Source organism: Oncorhynchus masou, chromosome 1, assembly GCF_036934945.1.
Source record: "Oncorhynchus masou masou isolate Uvic2021 chromosome 1, UVic_Omas_1.1, whole genome shotgun sequence".
NCBI lineage: Eukaryota > Metazoa > Chordata > Actinopteri > Salmoniformes > Salmonidae > Oncorhynchus > Oncorhynchus masou.
The window spans coordinates 70,576,317-70,601,316 of NC_088212.1; positions in this window are offsets into that span (position 1 = coordinate 70,576,317).

Consider the following 25,000-nt stretch of genomic DNA (forward strand, 5'->3'; position numbering starts at 1 on the left):
CCAAAGGGCTGAATTTATTGGCAACGTCGCAGCTCAAATTAATTGCATGGACACTACACATATTTACAACAAAGTTCAGGTTTGCTGCCTCAGAGTCTTTTTTTACCCAGACAAGTTAAGGTCATCATCATAAGGAGTGCTGCCTCAGAGTCTTTCTTTACCCAGACAAGTTAAGGTCATCATCATAAGGAGTGCTGCCTCAGTTCTGTTTGGGTAACGCAGAAGTATTTATCAAGCTTAATGGCTCCCGGCATGGACTTGATGTGATACTTCTGAAAATGTACTTGTGATTTTCAGGTCATCCCCTTTTGCAAAAACTCTGGTGAAATGCTTTGTATTTATTACTGTTATAATGAATATTACAAAATGATAATTAATGATTATGATAATGGAGTTTCCTCATAAGGGTTTCCTTTATTGTAATTAATTAAAACAACCAACATTAATCACAAAAACATTAGAAAATAAGTCAATTAATGAGTGTGGTCATTAGTTTCATAAATAACATTGGTATCGAAATTTAAATGGCACCAAACTAATGATCTGTTTATACCTGTGTTAACAAGTCACAGGATCAAGTTAACATTTTTGAGATGTATTTATTTCTCTGGCATAAATACATTTTATTTGATGGGTGAGAGAAGTGCCTGTTTCTACACTACCATTCCAATGATACCCACTCTCTGACCTGTACCACTGTGTAAGGCATTTAACCCCTTGTCTCAGAACCTCATTTACTCCCATCTCTTTGGCTTTATAAACATGACAGTGGGTTGGCATTGAGCTCCACCATCTAACCACCTGCGTGTGCCATCTAATAATAGGGTATCTTTATGCATATGACCGTGAGGACATAGTGTGGTCAGACACCTGATACCTTTAATCATCCTGTCATTGTCTCCAAAGTGGTGTAGCTTTATTTAGCCGTATAGCTACAGGTAATTGCTACCTCACTAGCCTAATTATGATCACAGGGTTTTCTCATTTAAACAATATTCTGAAAAGCAAAACACATTGTGAAAGAGATTAACAAAACAACAGAAATCAAAGAAAAGAAAGAAATAGTAAGAGAAACAAAGAACATGTGCACTCTGCCCGGAAACCTCAGGTTCTGCATCCCATAAGTTGTGTTTTTTTCTCTGTACAGGCCGAACCTCAGCCTGAGCTTGGCAGCGTAGTCGGCGGACATTTTTCTCTGTCAGGCAGCAGGAGTCGGCACAGCGGAGCCAGCTGCCGGGGCTCAGCCTGGCCTCTAATTAAAACAGTGGAAAATGAGATAACTCCACAGATCCATCATGGCCGCCGCTGGCCGTCAGAGCGCTCGGGGGCTGCCACCCACCCACTGTTTACACCAGTGCGACTCAGCCCCTCTGCTCCCCGGGTGTTTTTAGAGTCCCGGCCTGATTTCTCTAATGGGTCGAGAGGTTTTTCACCTCGCCCCACCCTTTTATCGCCCCACTCCCCCCTTCCATGCTCCTTCCCCTTCCTTTGAGTGTTCCTGATGAGGTTGACAGAGGCGTGGGATGGCAGGGTTCCACCCCACTCCTCCCCCTCTCTCGTTTCCCACCCACTCAGCCTCGTTAGGCCTTCATTTATTAGGCTCTAATGGAAGCTGGGAGTGCTGTGATGTCATGTGCTGGCACAAAGAGAGAACAGCTTCTCTCTCTATCTCTCCCGCTTTCCTTCGCTCTCCCTCCATCTCTTCCTTCTGACCCTCCTATTCTCTCACTCCGACTCCCTCTCTCTCTTTCGTCTCTGACATGAGCACCTCCATCTGGTGGTTGTTGGAGGTGGGTTGAAGGCCAGCTGTTCACAAAGACACTACAGAGAAGGGGAAGTGGAGTGAGTATAGGGGTACAAGCATCTCATTGACGTAGATTCATTGTGTGCAGTGCGTGTCACCCATAGCCTTCCAGCAAGGTCGGGCTGATGGAGGAGGATGTTGGAGGATGTTGGTCTACAACATACCGTGGTCAGCCCACCGTTTATGGGCAGAGGTTTGGAGCGTGCTCTGCACCCCTCACAACGGCCTGATATTTTGACAGCTGCCATTTAAAACAGAATAAAATGGCAGCGATTAAAATCAGAGAATAGCTGTGTTCTTTCTTGGTGAATAATGGCAGAGTGTTAGCAGAGATCCCTGGGTTTCTCATGCCAGGTTCACTAATGATCATAAGGCCTGATCCACAGCCAGCCAACACATAGGAGAGGAATTCAGCTGCTACATCTGGCTTACTGTGAGCGGCCCAGAACACATGCAGAGGCTGCAGACTAGATAGGGGGAGGAGAATAGTGTTTTCATCTGATGGAATACAGTAGCATATTTCTTTACAATAGAGAGAGAAACCCTATCATCTACAGCAGTGCAGTAGATAAGCTACAGCATCCTCCAGAGAGAAGGACCTTACAGCAGTGCAGTAGATAAGCTACAGCATCCTCCAGAGAGAAGGACCTTACAGCAGTGCAGTAGATAAGCTACAGCATCCTCCAGAGAGAAGGACCTTACAGCAGTGCAGTAGATAAGCTACAGCATCCTCCAGAGAGAAGGACCTTACAGCAGTGCAGTAGATAAGCTACAGCATCCTCCAGAGAGAAGGACCTTACAGCAGTGCAGTAGATAAGCTACAGCATCCTCCAGAGAGAAGGACCTTACAGCAGTGCAGTAACCCTTCAGAAGTCACAGTATCACTGCAGTGAGGGAGCTTACAGTCATACAGTGGTGGATCCATGGGGAACACCATTAACCTCTCCCCAGGCCAGAGCTCACAGAGCTGGGGTCTCTCTTTCCCAATGTGGGGGGCCTGACCTGGAGGTCCTCTGTCTCTCCACATGGAGCTGTCCTCATGTAAACATACTGGGGATTATCACCCCCCTCCCCTCCCCAACACCCCCCTCTAGCCTGATATGGTACAGACAAGTAGAGTGACTGCCCAGAACGGAACATCATACGCCAGGTCCTCTGTGCTCACATAGGGCTGCATTTCAATACTGTTACCTGGCTTCCTCTACATTCTAGATATATATTACATGATTTCTACGTTTATGAGAATACACTTTCCCACCCCTCAGATGACACATGACCAAAAGACACCTTTATGCCTTGAGCACTAACTAGATGAAGTGGGATGAAAGAGGGTGTCGAACCCCAGCTCCAGTCCCAATAACAGGACCTCTCCGGAGTGTTACACAGGGGCCACACACTGACACAACTGATGGGGTTTAGAAAACACAAAAACAATCACTCATTGATGGGGCCTCATTGATCAGAATCCACCAGTCTTGTAACTCAATCACTATGTTTCCTCCAACTCCAGAGGCCTGCATGGTGCATTGAAGCAGGGCATCAGTGTATCGGCCTGCATGGTGCATTGAAGCAGGGCATCAGTGTATCGGCCTGCATGGTGCAGTGAAGCAGGGCATCAGTGTATCGTCTGACAGTGTACAATTTAGAAATCAAGTGGGGATCATTACACCGGCACCCTCTCGGCTCCCTCCATACCTAACACTCAGTCAGACGTCAACACATGTTCAATTACTCTACAATTAGCCCAATGGGCCTCATTGCAGGGCTGCCGCACTGTGTGGCTTTCTCTAAAAGAGGGCTCACTCGATTGGGCTTTTGATTTCTCCGAGATGACAAGTCATCCATCAAAGTGAGCACTCCTCCCCCTCCTTCTTCTGGCTCTCACTCCATCACTGTGCTTTCTCTTTCTCTTTCTCTCTCTACTTTCCTCATCACTCTCTCCCCTCTCCCTTTCTCTCTCTCTCTCTCTCTCTCTCTCTCCTCTCTCACTCTCTCCCTTTCTCTCTCCTCTCTCTCTCTCTCTCTCTCACTCATTCTCTCTCTCTCACTCGTTCCCTCTCTCTCTCTCTCTCTCTCTCTCTCTCTCTCTCTCTCTCTCTCTCTCTCTCTCTCTCTCTCTCTCTCTCTCCTCCTCCTCCTGTCAGTCTCAGTCAGGATGGATAAAGGTCAGTGTGAGAGTGGGAGAGTATAGGAGGAGGAGAGTAAATAGAGGAGAGAGATCAAGAGCGTTTCACACCAGGCATAAATATTTGTAAGAATGTGGCTGGAACACGTGGAACACACATGAAGCTAAGAGGGCTGAGGCTACTGCCACAATAACTATGTTTTACACACACACACACACACACACACACACACACACACACACACACACACACACACACACACACACACACACACACACACACACACACACACACACACACACACACACACACACACACACACACACACACACACACACACACACACAGGCATGAGTGAAAGCACACATGACCGCAAGCACACACACATACACTTACACACACACGGCCATGAGTGAAAGCATACACGCACATGCACACATATACACACCAACATAATATTGTAGTAATACAGTATAATGACAAAGATATTGTCTGACACCACCACCTCTAATTCTTCTTTCATTCATTTTCCTCAGAGATAAAAGTCTGTCTGGAAATAGATTGGTGTAAATCTGGTATATACAGCGAGTGCTGTCCAGTGGGAAATGTGTTTTTAATGAAACCTTTCTGCTCAGAGAACCTTTGAAGGGAAGAAGAGAAACATTTCCCTGTAATGTCTCAGAGAGAGCTGAGACTGAAGTGTGTGTTTTTGTAAAGTTGTTTAAACATGGCTGCATTAACACACTGAAGCACTCAGCCTTGCTAAGAGGAACGTTCAAAATCCTCTCCACCTGTTCTAACCTCTGGAGAAATAAGTGTTGTTTCTTTAGAGTCCAGGTGACGATCAGGACTGGGTCCAGACAGTATTTACAAAATCTAGGTTTAATAATAAAAAAAAGAATGGAACAAATTTTGACCATTAACTTGTTGCAAAATAATAAATTGGCCAATAGCAAGTTACCTTGACTGGAATAAAAAAGTTAAGCACCTCAAACACGGGGCAAAACCCGCATGAACTCACATGTCTGTGTATGTTAGCTTTAGTAACAGCATGTTATGAAGCAGCTCACCTGAATGAGAAGACCGTAAACATCCTCAAAGGGACAGTTATCGATCGCTGCAGCTATACACAGCCCATCTGTAAATAGCCCATCCAACCAACCAACTACCTCATCCCCATATTTGTTTTTGTTTTTCGGCTCTTTTGCACACCAGTATTTCTACTTGCACATCCTCATCTGCACATATATCACTACAGTGTAAATTGCTAAATTGTAATTACTTCACCACTATTGGCCTATTTATTGCCTTTCCTCCTTACTTCATTTTCACACACTGTATACAGATTTCTCTATTGTGTTATTAACTGTACATTTGTTTTTTTCCATGTGTAACTGTGTTGTTGTTTTTGTCGTACTGATTTGCTTTATCTTGGCCAGGTCGCAGTTGTAAATGTGAACCTACCTGGTTAAATAAAGGTGAAATATATATATATATATTTTTAAATCATCCTACCTCATACTTTCGGGTCCTATTATGTTATCAGATTCTCTCTATCTGAGGTACTACTGTAACAAGTGGCAGGTTCATCTGATAAATCCATTGACTTTGCCTCACATATTCAACATTTTACAAAAATGTAAAATGCTTATAATTTGCAGGACAATACCATGTTAGATGATTTGGGGTGTTCCAGTATTACACTTTCTCACTGTGACAGTGCTCCTACTTGAAGACATGTTCAAGAGGCAGTCCTCGGCTTCTGTCATCAGCTCTCTTGTTCAGTCAGTGTCAGGCTGATTGAGGATGAAACACAGCAGTTCACTAGCACCTGGTCTCAGTCCCTCTCCTCTCTCTCCTCTCCCTCTCCCTCCCCCTCTCTCTCCCCCTCTCTCCTCCCCTCTCCTCTCCTCTCCTCTCCTCTCCTCTCCTCTCCTCCTCTCCTCTCCTCTCCTCTCCTCTCCTCTCCTCCTCTCCCTCTCCCTCGCCTCTCCTCTCCTCTCCTCTCCTCTCCTCTCCTCTCCTCTCCTCTCCTCTCCTCTCCTCTCCTCTCCTCTCTAATCAGTGGGTGTCACTCCTGCTGTATCTCTAATCTCACTCTATTCCATCCCAACAGTCATTACCTCTGACCAGAGCCACCTCATAAGATTAGGGTGTTAATTTGCGCCTGAGTGGTGCAGCGGTCTAAGGCACTGCATCTCAGTCACTACAGTCCTTGGTTTGAATCCAGGCTGTATCACATTGGGAGTTGGGAGTCCTATAGGTCAGAGCATAATTGACCCAGTGTCGTCTGGGTTTGGTCTGGGTAGGCCGTCATTGTAAAAATAATTTGTTCTTAACTGAATTGCCTAGCTAAATAAAGGCTGAATAAAATATGAACAAATTTAGACTTACTCATTGACTCCAAGTGATTTCACAGTGCGGCTGATCTATGACAGGTGGATAGATGAGAGAGGGATGGTTGATACCAACATGGAGGTGTTGACAGAATGATAAGGCCATGTCTCTGGACGATAAAGTGATGGAGTGGCATAATAGAACCTCCTCACCCTCCTCAGAGGTGTGTCTGAATGATGGAGGGATGGAGAGATGGATGAGCAGTAGTGGGTTAGAGGGGTGGATGAGAGAAGATGCCGTGATGGGGTGGAGGCTGGGTTGCAGAGAATCCGAAGTGATGGATTGGAGGGTGGTAGGGGGGGATTAAGAGCAGTGTAGATGTTGGTGAGTGTGAGCTTTCTTTTCACAGCCCTTCACAGCTCTTCACAGCTGCACAGCTACAGAGCTGAACATCAGAGCATCACCACTGCCTTACAAGGAGGGGAACATCCGCCAGACACACTGAGACCTGCCAGAGGGTAAGTTCTCTCTCTTCTCTCTCTTTCTTACTGCTTTCTCTATTTGTCATATCTGCCTTCTTCCCTCGTACTCCTCTCTTTGCTCTCCTCTCTTTTTCTCTCTTCCCTGTCTCCTCCCTCCACCCCCCTCTCTCTCTCCCCCTTCTCCCCCCCCCTCCCTCCCACGCCCTCCCTCCCTCTCTCTCCTGCTGTCTCCCATCAGCATGCTGATACATGCTGTTCCCCAGAATAGAAGCCAGTGCTTCCCTGGAGGAGTACATTAGACAGAGGACATGACAGGTCTTCAGTCCAAACACCTTCTACTCTACCCTACTCTACCCAGTCAGACAGAGCCACTATGCTCTGGGCACACTGAGTGAACTCTCCCCACCCTGCTCTCACTGCAATAAAAGCTTAGTTCTTTGACTGTGTCCTGTTTATGTCCCTACTGCAAGTAGATGTGTTGGAATTTGTCCTGGTAATGACTTCAACTCGCAGAAGGTGAATATTTCACATATTGTGGGTGCAGATAACCTTAGACTGGCCTAACGGAAAGAGAAATTAATTAAATGAATGCTCTACCTCTCAAGAGGCATCTGAGCTGTACAAGAACATGTCTGACTAGACAGAAGTTAGCTCCTATTTATTTTGTCCATGGGGTTATACTTAGTTTTATGTCTTCCAGTAACACTGTGTGAGAGTTACCCAACACCGAAGACTAGCTAGTATAGTGCAGGGTCTGTTTCTGACTGTGTTGAATCTCTTTTCGAGGAGTTGGTCAAGGGACGAGCATCGCTTAGCCCTGTGCCCCCCCCACCATTACTGTTAGGTCTTACATGGACTCTCTGGATTTACTTGAGCTGGCCTGCTCGTAAACTGTTCTAGTGTTTGTGGGTGTTGTTGTGGGAATAGGTTGTGCTGGGACAGTGGGTGGAAGGAAGAGGCCTGTTTAGGGCTCAGGAGCATAGGGGCAAGCTGGATTTCAATACGTTACTGAGAGGGAGAGGGGGAAAATATCTAAGAAATCTCTCTGAAATATCTTCTCTCCACATTTCCTAGGCACTATCACATGACGCAGGGAATCATTACACACACACACACACACACACACACACACACACACACACACACACACACACACACACACACACACACACACACACACACACACACACACACACACACACACACACACACACACACACACACACACACACACACACACACACACACACACACACTCATTCTCATCCCTTATCTCTGTATTTGGAGGGGTTAAAGGGCCATTACAACCCCCCTAGCTCTGCCCGCTCCCCCCACCCCCTCACCGTGGCCCTTGGTGACCCCTGGTCTGTCCCCTGGTGAGAGGCTTCAAATGTTCTCTGTGCCGAGGGCTAATTGAGTGCAGTTGAGATAAGAGTGGTGACTGGCATTCTCCCAGGCAGCCCTGAGCTCTGGGCTAATCTGTTGGCATGGAGGATAACGGGGATAAGGAGGATAAGGAGGCCCAGGCAACACCAGGGGAACATGGGCTCATTTGTCAGCCCTCTCCCTGGCCTGTGGAAGGAATGTCAGAGCCTCGTCAGTTAGAGATCAGCACAACAGGGATGGGACAGGACTGTGCGTGTGTGTGTGTGTGTGTGTGTGTGTGTGTGTGTGTGTGTGTGTGTGTGTGTGTGTGTGTGTGTGCGTGCGTGTGTGTGTGCATCATCAACAGTAGTCATGAACACATAAACAGACTAGAGGGTGGCATGAGCCCCTCTACTGGCTGTAAACTACTGTCATAGATATGTGTGGTTGATTCAAACCAGCAATATCTCTATACGTACTACTTCAGAACTCTTGAAACAATATTGATGTTTGTGTGAGTGTGTGTGTGTGAATGTAGCCTACCTACATGTAGTGAGTGTAATAGAGACAGTAGCTACAGCTCTAGTCCCACTGAGTCAATGACTCCGAGGGAGTTCTTCATTTCTTCCTACTTTTTGAGGCCTCCCTCCCTCCCAGCCTCCCTCCCCCCCTGCTTCCCTCCCTCCCAGCCTCCCTGCCTCCCTCCCTGTGTGTTTTGCTGTGTTGTCAGTCAGTGTGTTGTTGTTGAGTGGTGCAGTGTGCTGTGGTCTGAGGGAGCTGTCACTACCAGCTGCTCTTTCTATCAGCTGTCATCACTCCTGGAACCTCTGGACTTCCCATTGAGAGTCACTTCTATTACAGCTAGATATACTGTATCTATTCAAATGTTCTGTACCGTTGCTCCCTAATGAATATGTCCCTGTGGTGTTCCGGGAGTGTGACATCACCTCTGATGCAGCTGTGTAATACATTATAGTATGGTTGCTGTGATGTCATCTTTGCCTCAGATTCACTTCCTTGTTTTCTCAACTGGAAGTCCTCTGTCCTAGTGAGGCTGAATGAAACGAGGATGACAACAAGATAATAGGACCAACTCGTCTTGCTGTTTCTGAGGGGAGGAAAAACAAGTAACTATGATAATGTCTGTGTACCAGTCTCAGCCACTGTTTGCTTTGAAGGCTTGGTGGTGTTGTTTTAGTATGAATCTCATGCAACATTATTTTGTATTCCACAAAAAAATAAAAAGTTTAGCATCCAGTAGTTGGGCTCTTCAAAGTCTCATATCTGTTTTCACAAGAATGCATCCATAACTAAACCTTCTAAAGCCTTCAAGTACTACAGACAGAGTATACTCTGAGTTTTATTATGTACAGGGAGTTTCTATTTGATTAAGGCGTGTTTAGAGTTCCTTATGATATGTGAATTAGAGGCACATTCAGGATTCCTCAGCCTGTGTTATGTGAGATTAGGGGCTGGGTTTAATGAACCCCGGGGGCCTGAGCTGGCCCTCTAATGGCCCAGTTTTATCATCCTACGACTTCCTGTAGTCTCCTCTCCTGGGAAAGCACAACGCTAGCCGGACAGAGCCCTGAGCTCTACTGGAGCTGGAATCCTCTGATAAAAGCCTGGCTGGGGTTCACCCACTGCTGGGAACAGAGAGAGAGGGGGGGGGGGTGGGGGCGAGGGAGAAAGAGAGAGAAAGATAGAGAGCGAGAAGGTGGGGGCGAGAGAGAGAGAGCAAGAGAGAGAGAGAGAGAGATGGGATTCACCACTCCACCAGCTAACGCTCACACCACACTCTTAGAAAAAAGGGTTCTAAAAGGGCTCTTAAGCTGTCCCAATAGGAGAACCCTTTTTGTTCCAGGGAGAACGCATTTTGTTCCACATAGAACCCTCTTTGGAAAGGGTCCTACATGGAACCCAAAAGGGTTCTACCTGGAACCAAAAATGATTCTTCAAACGGTTATCCTATGGGGACAGCTGAGTAACCATTTTAGGTTCTAGATAGCACCTTTTTTCATAAGAGTGTAGCTAATAGACATGATATAATGTGGACATCACATGATCTGGAGGTCAGCATGACCAATGACCGTCCCATGAGAATATATCATGGTTTTTCAGGGAACTGTGTCACTAGGAGACTTCCAGGGAGTTGAAAGCAAAGGAAAGACTCTATGAAGGTCTATTTTAGTGTTTTTTTGGCCCCAGATGAGAGTAGGGTGTCTGTCAGAAGATAGGCATGCTGAATGCTACTGAGATCCGGACAGCAGAGACCCTGAGGTGACCAGGAAGAACAACCCGGAAAAAAACTGAGTGAGACATAACCTAAAAGTTATACAACCATAGAAAGAGAGAGAGAGAGTACAAGAAAATGAAACAGAAAAAGAGGGAGAAGGAATGGGGAAGGTATAGAAGAAGAATGGGGAAAAGAGGTGGGAATAGACTGATAACGAGAGGAAGAGAGAGAGAGAGAGAGAGAGAGAGGGGGGTGGATAAGCTACTTTAAGAAAGGAGAGAGGGAAAGGGGTGGAGAAGCTACTTTAAGAAAGGAGAGAGGGAAAGGGGTGGAGAAGCTACTTTAAGAAAGGAGAGAGGGAAAGGGGTGGAGAAGCTACTTTAAGAAAGGAGAGAGGGAAAGGGGTGAAGAAGCTACTTTAAGAAAGGAGAGTGGGAAAGGGGTGAAGAAGCTACTTTAAGAAAGGAGAGTGGGAAAGGGGTGGAGAAGCTACTTTAAGAAAGGAGAGAGGGAAAGGGGTGGAGAAGCTACTTTTAGAAAGGAGAGAGGGAAAGGGGTGGAGAAGCTACTTTAAGAAAGGAGAGAGGAAGGGAATGAGGGGAAGGAGGACAGTGAACCCTGGGGAGAACACAGTGTGTGTGTGTGTGTATGTGTGTGTGTGTGTGTGTGTGTGTGTGTGTGTGTGTGTGTGTGTGTGTGTGTGTGTGTGTGTGTGTGTGTGTGTGTGTGTGTGTGTGTTTCAGGGCTGAACAGTTACAGACAGAGCGATGACTCCTTTCTCAGGGGGCAAGGCGGGACAGAGTGAGTAAGCACTAATGCACAGGCTGCATCGCAATTGTCTAAAGTTATCTTCTCTCTTTAGTTTTTTCTCTCTCAACTGCACTGATCTGAAAATACAGGTTGGTGAAGACCATAGGTGGTTGCCAAATGGGGACTTTTCTTTCAACCAGTGTAGATACAGAAAACAAGACAAGAAGAGGAATCCACTTAAAACTATTGAAATGCAACCCAAGACACTAGACCAAGATCCTCCCTAGCGCTCCTCTTTATTTCCTGCATAATGTATGAACTTTTTTCCTGACCCTCTTCCATCCTGACAGAGATCAAAATAAGGTCATTCATGATAGGAGAAAGGAGCTCCATCATACTAGACCACGTTCATATTTAGAAACACTGTATGTGTGTTACAATCTATGTCTGTAGATCATATCTGGAATTCTCTCACACGACCAGAGAATATCTGATTTCTTTAAGATGGTGACCTCAGTGTTGGAGAGGCTAGGCAGGAAGTATTCAGAGTTATCATGTTCACATGACTGTTCCTGTATCTCCCCTGTCACAAGTCACCCACTAACTGACTGCACTGGCCTGGTTGCACTGAATCACATCTATCTAGTGTAGATTCCACAATCCACACTGTCAGTGACCTCTATAGTACTACATCACCAGCTTGCTTTTAGTTCAGTGTTACACACACACACTCTCTCTCTCTCTCCCTGTCTCTCTCTCTCTCCCTGTCTCTCACTCTCTTTCTGTCTCTCTTTCTCGTTCTTGTTCTCTCTCTCTCTCGTTCTCTCTTTCTGTCTCTCTTTCTCTCTCTCTCTCTCTCTCTCTCGTTCTCTCGTTCTCTCGTTCTCTCTCTCTCTCACTCTCTCTCTCTCTCAATCTCTCTCTCTCTCTCACTCTCTCTCTCTCTCTCTCACTTCTTTCTTTTCCTCATCTCAACAACCATGTCACACAAACACTCACGCTGCAGTTCCTCATTTGTAAACCGATAGTGTACAAGTGTATTATCTATGATGACTCAGCTTTTAGTAATGTAATGCCATATGGATGGTACACTACATGAAAAGTATGTGCTTTGCTGCTATAATAACCTCCACTCTTCTGGGGAAGCTTCCACTAGATGTTGGAACATTGCTGATGGATCTTGCCTCCATTCAGCCACAAGAGCATTAGTGAGGTCGGGTACTGATGTTGGGAGATTTGGCCTGGCTCACATCTGGTGTCTAAAATCATCCCAAAGCTGTTCGATGGGGTTGAGGTCAGGGGTCTGTGCAGGCCAGTCATGTTCTTCCACACTGATCTCGACAAACCATTTCTGTATGGACCCCGCTTTGTGCACGGGGGAATTGTCATGCTGAAACAGGAAAGGGCCTTACCCAAACTGTTGCTACAAAGTTGGAAGTACAGAATTGTCTTGAATGTCATTGAGATTTCTCTTCACTGGAACTAAGGGTCCTAGCCTGGACCATGAAAAACAGCCCCAGACCTTTATTCCTCCTCCACCAACTTTACAGTTGGCACTATGCATTGGGGAAGGTAACATTCTCCTAGCATCCGCCAAACCCAGATTAATCCGTCGGACTGCCAGATGGTGAAGTGTTCTTCATCACCCCGGAGAACGGGTTTCTGCAGCCGATGCTTAGCATTGTGCATGGTGATCTGAGGCTTGTGTGCCTGCATTGCTTACTGTTTGGGGTTTTATGCTGGGTTTCTGTACAGCACTTTGAGATATCAGCTGATGTACGAAGGGCTATATAAATACATTTGATTTCGGCCATGGAAACCCATTTCATGGAGCTCCCGACGAACAGTTCTTGTGCTGGCGTTGCTTCCAGAGGCCGTTTGGAACTTGGTAGTGTGTTGCAACTGAGGACAGACGATCTTTAAGCTCTACGCACTTCAGCACTCAGTTGTCCAGTTCTGCGATCTTGTGTGGCCTACCACTTCAGGCCTGAGCTTTTGTTGCTCCAAGACGTTTCCACTTCACAATAACTGCACTTACAGTTGACCGGGGCAGCTCTAGCAGGGCAGGGCAAGACATACTGACTTGTTGGAAAGGTGGCATCCTATGACAGTGCCACGTAGAAATTCTCTTCAGTAAGGCCATTCGACAGCCAATGTTTTCCTATGCAGATTACATGGCGGTGTGCTCGATTTTATACACCTGTCAGCAACGGGTGTGGCTGAAACTGCTGAATCTACTAATTTGACGGGGTGTCCACATACCTTTGTATATATGGTGTATATGTTTTATTTGATCATGTAGACTGATATGCGATTGTGTTCTAATACATAGAGAGGCTGTTGATCCGTAGCACAGGAAAAGCCTCTGTAACACAACCACAAAGTAGGGCCAGCCAGCCAGGGTGGGGCCACTGCACAATGTTGAATGAATTGCATTAGGGCCTAAATTACCTTTAATAATAAAACAACAGGCAATTACCAAGGAGCCATTAGCATGGTACGGAGGTGAGTGTGCGTGTGTGTGGCGCAGGCCGAAACATATGGCTCAGTTCAAGGCAAGCGTCTCGTCATAAAGCTAACATTGTCATGACTGATGTATGGGGACACAGTAGTGGGCTCTGAAAGATCCATTTGTCATCTCAATTAAAGCTGAGAGGGGGACGAGAGGGACGGAATGTGGGGAGGACGGGGGTTGGGAAGGGGGCAAGCCCCTGTGCGGTCCTCACTTAGCAACATGTGGCGGGGGGCATGGAGGGGAGGAGGGTAGGGTGTGTGTGTTTGTGTGGGTTTGTGTCCCTGTGTGTGTTTGTCTTTGTGTGTGTGTCTGTGTGTCATATTGGGCAACCCTCCTTCACCTAATTCCTTCCCTGCCCCTTGCTCCACTCTCCCCTTCCACACACACTTTACTCCCTTCTCCCAGCCCCCCCTTTTTGCCAAACAGCCAGGAATCTCTTCCCTGGGGCGGAGGCCCACTTTCATGTGGGAAGCCTGGTACTAGCAATCAGAAGCCAGACTACCCCATGCTAAACACACACACACACGCACACACACACACACAGCCATTGTGGGTCCTTATCTGACTGGATTCCATGGCATGCAAGGCCTCTATTTCCCTCTATGATCTGTCACTGTCTCGCCATCTAGCAATACCTCCAGATAAACCAGGGAAGGAGGCAGAGGAGGGAGGGAGGGAGGGAGGGAGGGAGGGAGAGAGAGAGAGAGAGAGAGAGAGAGAGAGAGAGAGAGAGAGAGAAGGGTAGAACATTATTGTTAGACAGATAATTTTTTACCCATTTGGGTATTGTTTTCAGGAGCTGGTAAGAGCCATTTTACAGTACTATCTACAAAGAAGTGCTTTGAAGCTTGTCACTGTTATCAGCCAAATAAGAAAATAGGTTTTTATCTTACATCTTCAGATGTGCTATTTCCCTCCTTTTACTGTGTATTAGTTAGGGTGCTGATGTGTGGTTGTGGTGTAGCTGTTCGACTGGCCAGATTGTGGGTTTGGCCTGGGAAAGTCTCTCATGCCATCTCACCGTCACGCCATTGTTTCCCCCCCTGTGATTCATTCACTTTCCCACCGATGCAAATTCAGACACAGGGCGGAACACCTAGAACCAGAACAAGCTGGGGGTCACTGGTCACACAAATGGCCACTGTGTTAGAGGGGTATAGTGTGAGTCCATAAGGCTTTGGTGATTAATTGGCATCTGCCCTGTGGTAGTAAATATTGTGTTAATAGACAACTATTAAGATTCATAAATCCTTTGGACAAAGTACACTTCATCTGACTACTGTACACAATGAAGTGGACCGCTGTCACTGGGGGACCCACAGACATAAGCAAATAGTGCACCCCTGTACACTCCGCCTATACACTCCTCTCTCTCCCTCTCTCTCTCTCTTTCTCTCTCTCTCTCTCTCTCTCTCTCTCTCTCTCTCTCTCTCTCTCTCTCTCTCTCTCTCTCTCTCTCTCTCTCTCCACAGGGCCTGGGGTGGTCTGACTGGACTGGCCTCTTAGACTAAACAAGTCATTGTTACCTTTCATTTCTCAAAAATAACTACATTGAAAGTGTTTGCCTTTATTAGACTCAAGCATGGAGACTGATGAAACGTTCCTAGTTCCTGTAACTACGCCAAGCGGTTCATTAGATAGGCTGGTACAGAGGCTATAGCAGTAGGGATAAAACCTAGTTTGATATACCTGGCCATAGCCATTATTTTATAACCTTAGACTCCTGTTGAGTTGCTGTGTTCAGGTTATTACGATTAAAGCTGAATTGAGACTAAGTTTCATTACTCTGCTAAAAAACAGAATTAAAAAAAGTCTAGATTAAAACAAATCTTTGCCAACATTGATGATCTCATTGTGAACCCTCATTCCTCTAGTTTGGCACATTGGGCTGCCTGTACTGTAGCCACTCTGACTATGGCTGAGTGTGAGAGATGGATGGATGGAGGGTCATGTACTGAATCATCGCTGGCCATGTCAGGACAACACGTCAGCAGAGGAGAAGAAACACACTTCTTCTTCTCCCTGTTAGTTAACGTGCGTCGCTCACATAACTCCATCGACACTCTGCAAGGCCCTACTTACACACCCATGGTAATACTACTGCTGCTGCTATTACCCTGCTACTGGAAAGACTGAAGAAAGGCTACATTGTTCTGAGACTCCTCACCCCAGTTATAAAGTTCCTAATTGGTCCCTCTCACTTCTCCAATCCCCTGCTTCTGTAGTGCCCTGGTGGTGGTATGCAGTGAAATGGAATAGCACTTTAAAGGGTTATGAGGAAGCTCACTATATGCTCGGTGTGTAATGCCTTTTGATTCAAGGCCTCATCTAATTCTCCCTTCTCGTCTTGTGTTGGAACATCTGGCAGGGCTGGGGAGCAGGAGTTCGCGCTCTGGCTGGGGGTTAAATAACTGTTGTCAAGTGGTTGTGGAGCACCAACCAGTAGGGGTGTAATATCCTATGAGGTCACTGGTCCTGGAGACATACAGTATAAGAGGACAATATAGTGTCAGATAAGCGCCAGCAGTTCGGTCACCTTATTTGAACTTATTTGAGTGTAAATACCACTGTGGACGTAGTATGTTTCCACTGAAACATAGACAGACAAACTGACATCTTAAGACAAAACTTGAAAAATATTGAGAGCCAAACTGCTAATACTTTGAATGATTTTCCCTTTATATAATGAGGGCCTTGTACAGCACACACAGAACAGTCTGCCTTGACCCGAGTACAAAGTGAACCCAGTCATCGAGACGCTCGCAGCATTCTCCATCGTATTTATTGTGAGAATATATAATAACCAAAGAGAGCGGTTTGCAGCGGAAGCGGTTTGTGCTTGGCCCACTTGGGTGAAACCGTATCTCCGGCTGCATTATGGAAATGTGGGGTTCTGTGTGCGGCAGCAAAGCAAACTGAGGCAGCTCTAATAGTGTGTTGCTCTCTAATGAAATCAGCAACCCCAGGCCTCAGGAATGAGATTGGCACACTGCTATTTATTTCCTTTACATCCTCACCAAAGCCAATGTTTTCGCTGGGCTCTCCAGTACTGTCTAGCCACTGCTGTGTCTCTATGGAGGAAAGGCCTTACGTCTTGTTAAAAGGGCTGGGTTCTGTCTTAGAAGTGGCAGGAGTCGGTTATTGGAAGTCATGTGTTTTCTGACAGGGGAGAAGGAGGAGGTGTAAATGTAATGTAAATGTAATGTTAAATGTTATTGGGGACAGGAAGTCACAGAGAAGGATCAGGGTGGGGAAGGAGAGGGGGAAGGATAGAGAAAAAGATATGCGGATGATTGGATGATATTAGGATTGTGATAGAGAGATAGATGGATGGTGGGGAGTGATCAATGAAACTTCCCAAAAGAGAGATGGACAAGGGAATGTGATAGATTGAATGGAATATGGAGAATAGAATGATGATGATTAGACAGAGGGATGGAGAGAGGGATTACATGGTTGTCTTTGTCTTTCTTTTCTGTTTCACCACAGAAGTTATGTTGTGTAAATGCAGGATATCATCTGATGGACCTCTGTGCCAAGAGAAATATGACACGGTACTTTATGACCAGGAGTTCACATTCATATTAATATTAATTTAATATTATGTCTGAAAACTGCTTGATGTTTAAGGGATTTTATTTTTAAGCCAACTTCATGATTATGTGATGACTAACTATTAAATCACATCTATAACTTAAAACCTCTGACATAGGAAGCCAAAAATCTGCATTTCTTTCCCTCAACTGCCTCTTGTCCGCTTCATCCGTTGATTAAATCAGCTCTTTATTTAACTTGACTGATTAATGTATAATGGTTTGAGTGGTTTAATTCAGGAGTTAAACCCTTTTAGGGAGGTGAATTTGCAATGTTGGAGACACCCAGGTAGGCCACACAGACAGGGAGAACCCTGAGGAAGATGTGGGTTAATTTGATTTGCCCTCCATCACAGCGCAGCCCCATCCACTTAAAATATTTATGGGATCACACGTCACGAAAGAGGACATTTGAGCACTCTCTGATAGCTTTCTAACTAAGCCTGATGCTAACTGATGCTATAGCAGACACATGCACACGGGTGGGTGCACACACACATTCACATGCATACACACGCACACATGTACATGCACACATGCATGCATGCATGCACACACAAACAAACACACACACACACACATATATGTTTCCTGTGCTCGATTTTACATTTAATATTCACATAACTTGAGTTCAATCTGAATTTTAAGGGCCTGCTTCATATTTATATTATCCTTGTGTGGGATTTCAATGAAAAGACTGTTTTGGAAAAAATTGAATTTGGAAAAACTGAGACCTCCTTAACATCAATCTCCATCTGTTCAGACTGATCACACTCAAAAATCTGAACTTTTTCCCGTAGGAAAGTATTTCCCCAACTTGCACACATCTTTTGTCATCATTTTCACACGTTAATGGCCTCTAATTTCTTAATGGTTGCTTTTGGCTTCAGTCGAACCTGGTTATGCTTAAAACTCATCTATGTCCAGCTGTATGTGTGCATGTGCCTACGTGTTGCTCTGCTGATTCAGGAAATAGATAGATGGATGAATAACAAATAGAGTCGTGGATAGTTAGTCAGTCTTTGTTCCTGGCCGTGATGTATGGAGGGAAAACAGCCGTTGACACAGAAACTCACTGTTGAGGAAAGCAGCCCTTTCACAGCTCTGTTTGGCAAACCTACAATGGATTGTGAGGGGCACAGGGCACGGGCTGAGAGAGTTAGAATGTGTGTGTGTGTGTGCAGAACGTTGTACTTGTTGATTTGTGACAGCACTGTTATAAGGGCTCCTTGTCATCTACACTGCCTCAGTGATGGGTCACAGGAGCCCCCTCTACCTCGAATGCTCCAGGGACACTCTCTGGTTACTGTTCTCCATGGACGCCCCCCTCCCAACCCTCTCAGCACACTCCATCAGGTCCTTACCAAAAGCATCCAGACCCCCCCCTCCTCCAGGCCCCCTCTCGTAAACAGCCAGACGCCTGTTTGTAGTATGAGAACAGCCCAATCCAACTATATCCTCTTTCTCCTTTATTGCTCCATAAGGTCAATGCAACACACTTTATGGTAACTATCTCTTAAAGCACCAGATTCCTTAGGATTCTTTGCTATATAAATTGCTGGTAAATCTTTATTTTGATAGTCTGTATCTGTAGATGCTCTATATAGAGACTATCAGTAACCTACCCTGGCCAAACCCGGACAACGCTGGGCCAATTTTGATCCACCCAATCACGGCCAGATGCGATTCTGGATTTGAACCAGGGACTGTAGTGATGCCTCTTGCACTGAGATGCACTGCCTTAGACCTCTGCGCCACTCGGCAGCCCCCTAACCCTTATTCTAAACCTAAACCTAACCCTGACCAGCAAGCAGATTCTCATACTATCAACAAACTATCTTTAGATCATTTACATAAAGTGTGACCAAATTGACAAATGTCAGGGTCTGCTGTTTTTACAGCTTTTATTTTATGAAGCCTGTTGTGTGCTATTTACTCCACTTTTAGGAAACACTCCTTTATCTTTACATCTCATTTGTTCAAAAGACAACAGGCTTTACAGATTGACCTATAATTGTGTGTTCTTTGATGCCCCTAATCCTAATTTTTAAATAGTTAATCTGTTCTCCTACAGCCTAGAGGATAATGCATTTCAGGTATTTCAGAGTGGTATGGTAACCCTCTGGGTTAAGCTCTAAATATAGCCTGGTAATGTTTCTATTTGGTTTTCTATTTGGTATTATGTGCTGTGACACCTTTCCGACAGGCTGTGGAGCAGGATTATGTTGTGTCCACAGTGAGTGCTGTTCCTCTTCCTCTGGGTGGGTGAAACCTGGCTTGTTCTGAGCCCCTGTGTCTGCTCACGGACACACAACTCGGGAACAATACAATTCTGCAAGGACCTCTCCAATTCAGTATATTCTTGGGAAACGCCTAATCTGGGTTCGGAAAACTGGCCCTTTAACTCTAAACTTCCAGAACTGTAGATTGTGACTCTGGAACACTAAAGTGTCTCTCCTACATGCCCCGGTCACCAGTATCTTTCTCTCTCTCTCTCTCTCTGTGTGTGTGTGTGTGTGTGTGTGTGTGTGTGTGTGTGTGTGTGTGTGTGTGTGTGTGTGTGTGTGTGTGTGTGTGTGTGTGTGTGTGTGCGCACGTGTGCGCGCGTGTGTGTGCTTGTGCACATGCGTGTGTGTGTGTGTGGTCAGAGAAAAATTGTCAAAGCCAGTCACTGGACTCCTATGATCACTCGGAAACACATGCCTCTCACTAACGTCAATATGCCTTGTCCATTGCTGTTTTGGTTAGTATTTCTTGCCTTGTTTCACTGTAGAGCCTTTAGCCCTGCTCAATATGCCTTATTTAAGACTTTAGTTCCACGTACCACACATGTGGTGACATCACCTGATTTGAATTATATTTCTAGATAGAATATCTCTTTCATCGTCACTCTATGCGCAGGTTTATCCTCACTGTATCCACATCCTACCATACCTTTGTCTGTACATTATGCCTTGAATCTATTCTACCGTGCCCAGATATCTGCTCCTTTTACTCTCTGTTCTGAACGTTCTAGCAGACCAGTTATTTTAGCCTTTAGCCGTACCCTTATCCTACTCCTCCTCCATTCCCCAGGCACTATCATTTGCTGACTTCTGTAACCGTAAAAGCCTTGGTTTCATACATGTTAACATTAGAAGCCTCCTCCCTAAGTTTGTTTTATTCACTGCCCTAGCACACTATGCCAACCCGGATGTCCTAGCCGTGTCTGAATCCTGGCTCAGGAAGACCACAAAAAACCCAGAAATTTCCATCCATAACTACAACATTTTCCAACAAGATAAAACTGCCAAAGGGGGCGGTGTTGCAATCTACTGTAGAGATAGCCTGCAGAGTTCTGTCTTACTATCCAGGTCTGTACCCAAACAATTTGAACTTCTACTTTTAAAAATCCACCTTTCCAGAAACAAGTCTCTCATTGTTGCCGCTTGCTATAGACCACCCTCTGCCCCGAGCAGTGCCCTGGACACTATATGTGAACTGATTGCCCCCATCTATCTTCAGAGCTAGTGCTGTTAGGTGACCTAAACTGAGACATGCTTAACACCCTGGCCATCCCACAATCTAAGCTTGATGCCCTCAATCTCACACAAATTATCAATGAACCCACCAGGTACAACCCCAAATCCGTAAACACGGGCACCCTCATAGATATCATCCTAACCATCTTGCCCTCCAAATACACCTCTGCTGTTTTCAACCAAGATCTCAGCGATCACTGCCTCATTGCATCCGTAATGGGTCTGCGGTCAAACAACCACCCCTCACTACTATCAAAAGCTCCCTAAAACACTTCAGCAAGCAGGTCTTCCTAATCGACCTGGCCCGGGTATCCTGGAAGGATTTTGACCTCATCCCGTCAGTAGAGGATGCCTGGTTATTCTTCAAAAGTGCCTTCCTCACCATCTTAAATAAGCATGCCCCATTCAAAGAAATGTTGAACCAAGAACATATATAGCCCTTGGTTCACTCCAGACCTGACTGCCCTTGACCAGCACAAAAACATCCTGTGGCGTTCTGCATTAGCATTGAATAGCCCCCGTGATATGCAACTTTTCAGGGGTGTCAGGAACAAATATACACAGGCAGTTAGGAAAGCGAAGGCTAGCTTTTTCAAGCAGAAATTTGCATCCTGTAGCACGAACTCAAAACAGTTCTGGGACTGTAACGGGTTTCTTCTACCTCCTTCTCTGACGAAGAGGTGGAACAAGGATCGGACCACAATGCAACGTGGTTCATTCGATACATCTTTAATGATGAAAAACACGAACAATACAAAACATCGAAAACCGAAACAGCCCTGACTGGTGCAACAAACACAGAGACAGGAACAATCACCCACAAACACACAGTGAAACTCAGGCTACCTAAATATGGTTCCCAATCAGAGACAACGATAATCACCTGACTCTGATTGAGAACCGCCTCAGGCAGCCATAGACTAATCTGTACACCCCACACAACCCCAAGATGAAACGCACTACAAACAAACCCATGTCACACCCTGGCCTGACCCAATAAATGAAGATAACATAATAAATATAGACCAGGGCGTGACAGGGACACTGTAAAGTCCATGGAGAATAAGAGTACCTCCTCCCAGCTGCCCACTGCACTGAGGCTAGGAAACACTGTCACCACCGATAAATCCACTCTACGGCTGACCATGCTTTCCACCTGGCTACCCCTACCCCGGTCAACAGACCTGCGCTCCCCACAGCAACCTGCCCAAGCCTCCCCTATTTCTCCTTCACCCAAATCCAGATAGCTGACGTTCTTAAAGAACTGCAAAATCTGGACCCCTACAAATCAGCCAGGGTAGACAATCTGGAGCCTCTCTTTTTAAAATTATCTGCCGAAATTGTTGCAACCCCTATTACCAGCCTGTTCAACCTCTCTTTCGAATCGTCTGAGATTCCCATAGATTGGAAAGCTGCTGCGGTTATCCCCCTCTTCAAAGGGGGAGACACTCTGGACCCAAATTGCTACAGACCTATATCTATCCTACCCTGCCTTTCTAAGGTCTTCGAAAGCCAAGTCAACAAACAGATCACCGACCATTTTGAATCCCACCGTACCTTCTCCACTATGCAATCTGGTTTCCAAGCTGGTCATGGGTGCACCTCAGCCACGCTCAAGGTCCTAAACAATATCATAACCGCCATTGATAAGAGACATTAATGTGCAGCCGTATTCATTGATCGGCCAAGGCTTTCGACTCTGTCAATCACCACATTCTTATTGGCAGACTCAACAGCCTTGGTTTCTCAAATGATTTCCTCGCCTGGTTCACCAACTACTTATCTGATAGAATTCAGTGTGTCAAATTGGAGGGCCTGTTGTCCGGACCTCTGGCAGTCTCTATGGGGGTGCCACAGGTTTCAATTCTTGGGCCGAGTCTCTTCTCTGAATACATCAATGATTTTGCTCTCGCCGGCTGGTGATTCTCTGATCCACCTTTAGGCAGACGACACCATTCTGTGTAATTCTGGCCCTTCTTTGGACACTGTGTTAACTAACCTCCAGACGAGCTTCAATGCCATACAACTCTCCTTCCGTGGCCTCCATCTGCTCTTAAATGCAAGTAAAACTAAGTGCATGCTCTTCAACTGATCACTGCCCGCACCTGTCCGCCCATCCAGCATCACTACTCTTGACTTAGAATATGTGGACAACTACACATACCTAGGTGTCTGGCTAGACTGTAAACTCTCCTTCCAGACTCACATTAAGCATCTACAATTCAAAATTAAATCTAGAATCGGCTTCCTATTTCACAACAAAGCATCCCTCACTCATGCTGCCAAACATACCCTCGTAAAACTGAAAATCGTACCGATCCTCAACTTTGGCGATGTCATCTATAAAATAGCCTCCAACACTCTACTCAACAAATTGTATACAGTTTATCACAGTGCCATCCGTTTTGTCATCAAAGCCCCATATATTACCCACCACTGCAACCTGTCGTTGGCTGGCCATCACTTCATACTCGTCGCCGAACCCACTAGCTCCAGGTCATCTACAAGTCTCTGCTAGGTAAAGCCCTGCCTTATCTCAACTCACTGGTCACCATAGCAGCACCCACCCGTAGCACGCGCTCCAGCAGATATATCTCATTGGTCACCCCCAAAGCCAATTCCTCCTTTGGCCGCCTTTCTTTCCAGTTCTCTGCTGCCAATGACTGGAACGAACTGGAAAAATCACTGAAGCTGGAGACCCATATCTCCCTCACTAGCTTTAAGCACCAGCTGTCAGAGCAGCTCACATATCACAGCACCTGTACATAGCCCATCTGTAAACAGCCCACCCAACTACCTCATCCCTATACGGTATTTATTTATCTTGCTCCATTGCACCCCAGTATCTCTACTTGCAACATTAATCTTCTGCACATCTACCATTCCAGTGTCTAATTGCTATATTGTAATTACTTCGCCACCATGGCCTATATATTGCCTTACCTCTCTTATCTTACCTCATTTGCACTCACTGTAAATATATTATATTATATTTTTTCCACAGTATTATTGACTGTTTGTTTGTTTATTCCATGTGTAACTCTGTGTTATTGTATGTGTCGAACTGCTGTGCATTATCATGGCCAAGTCGCAGTTGTAAATGAGAACTTGTTCTCAACTAGCCTACCTGGTTAAATAAAAGTGAAATAGAAATAAAATGTATTTAAAATTAACACATACTTACACTGATATCTTAACATGCACATACAGTACCAGTCAAACGTTTGGACACACCTACTCATTCAAGGGTTTTTCTTTATTTTTTACTATTTTCTACATTGCAGAATAATAGTGAAGACATAAAAACTATAAAATAACACATATGGAATCATGTATTAAACTAACAATTGTTAAACAAATCAACATATATTTGAGATTTGAGATTCTTCAAAGTAGCCACCCTTTGCCTTGACAGCTTTGCACACTCTTGACATTTTCTCAACCAGCTTCACCTGGAATGCTTTTCCAACAGTCTTGAAGGAGTTCCCATATATGCTGAGCTCCTGTTGGCTCCTGTTGAATATGGCCGGTGTCAGTAAACATTGGCAAAAAAACATAAATTGTTGCCAGCAGCACAGTTGCAGTCACCAACGCTCTGGATAACATAAAAACAGCCTAACCAGCTCTGCTAGGACGTGTAAAATGGTCAGTGAGCTGTTCTCTCATTTGTGTCTGGAAGTAGCTAGCAAGCTAAATAATGTTAGCCAGTTTGCTTGGGTGCTTGACTGTTGTTGTTAGGACAGAACGCTTGGATCAACCCTTAAAGAGGTGGGTGGGGGTAAAGCTTAAGAGTGTGTGAACAATGCTGAATGGATGTAGACAGCTCTCCAGTAGGTACCAAAATATTCAAAGGCCATTTTCTCAAAAGTGAGGTTACAAACTTATCAACTTTCAAAGAAGAATTACTTTCCCATTGTTCCTCAAATGCAGTGTATGAAATACCATTTTGTAGCTCTGTGTCTCTGCTTTTATCCAATGTCTCCAATTTTACATTTTGTACATAAGACCAAATCAAGGCGGTCGGTCACATTTATTTGGGCTGCAATTTCTAACTCTGGGTCTTCCTTTCCTGTGAGAGCCAGTTTCATCATAGCGCTTAATGGTTTTTGTGACTGTACTTGAAGGACTGTAATTTCTCTTTGTTTATTTGAGCTGTTCTTGCCATAATATGGACTTGGTCTTTTACCAAATATGGCTATCTTCTGTATACCAGCTCTACCTTGTCACAACACAACTGATTGTCTCAAATGCACTAAGAAGGAAAGAAATTC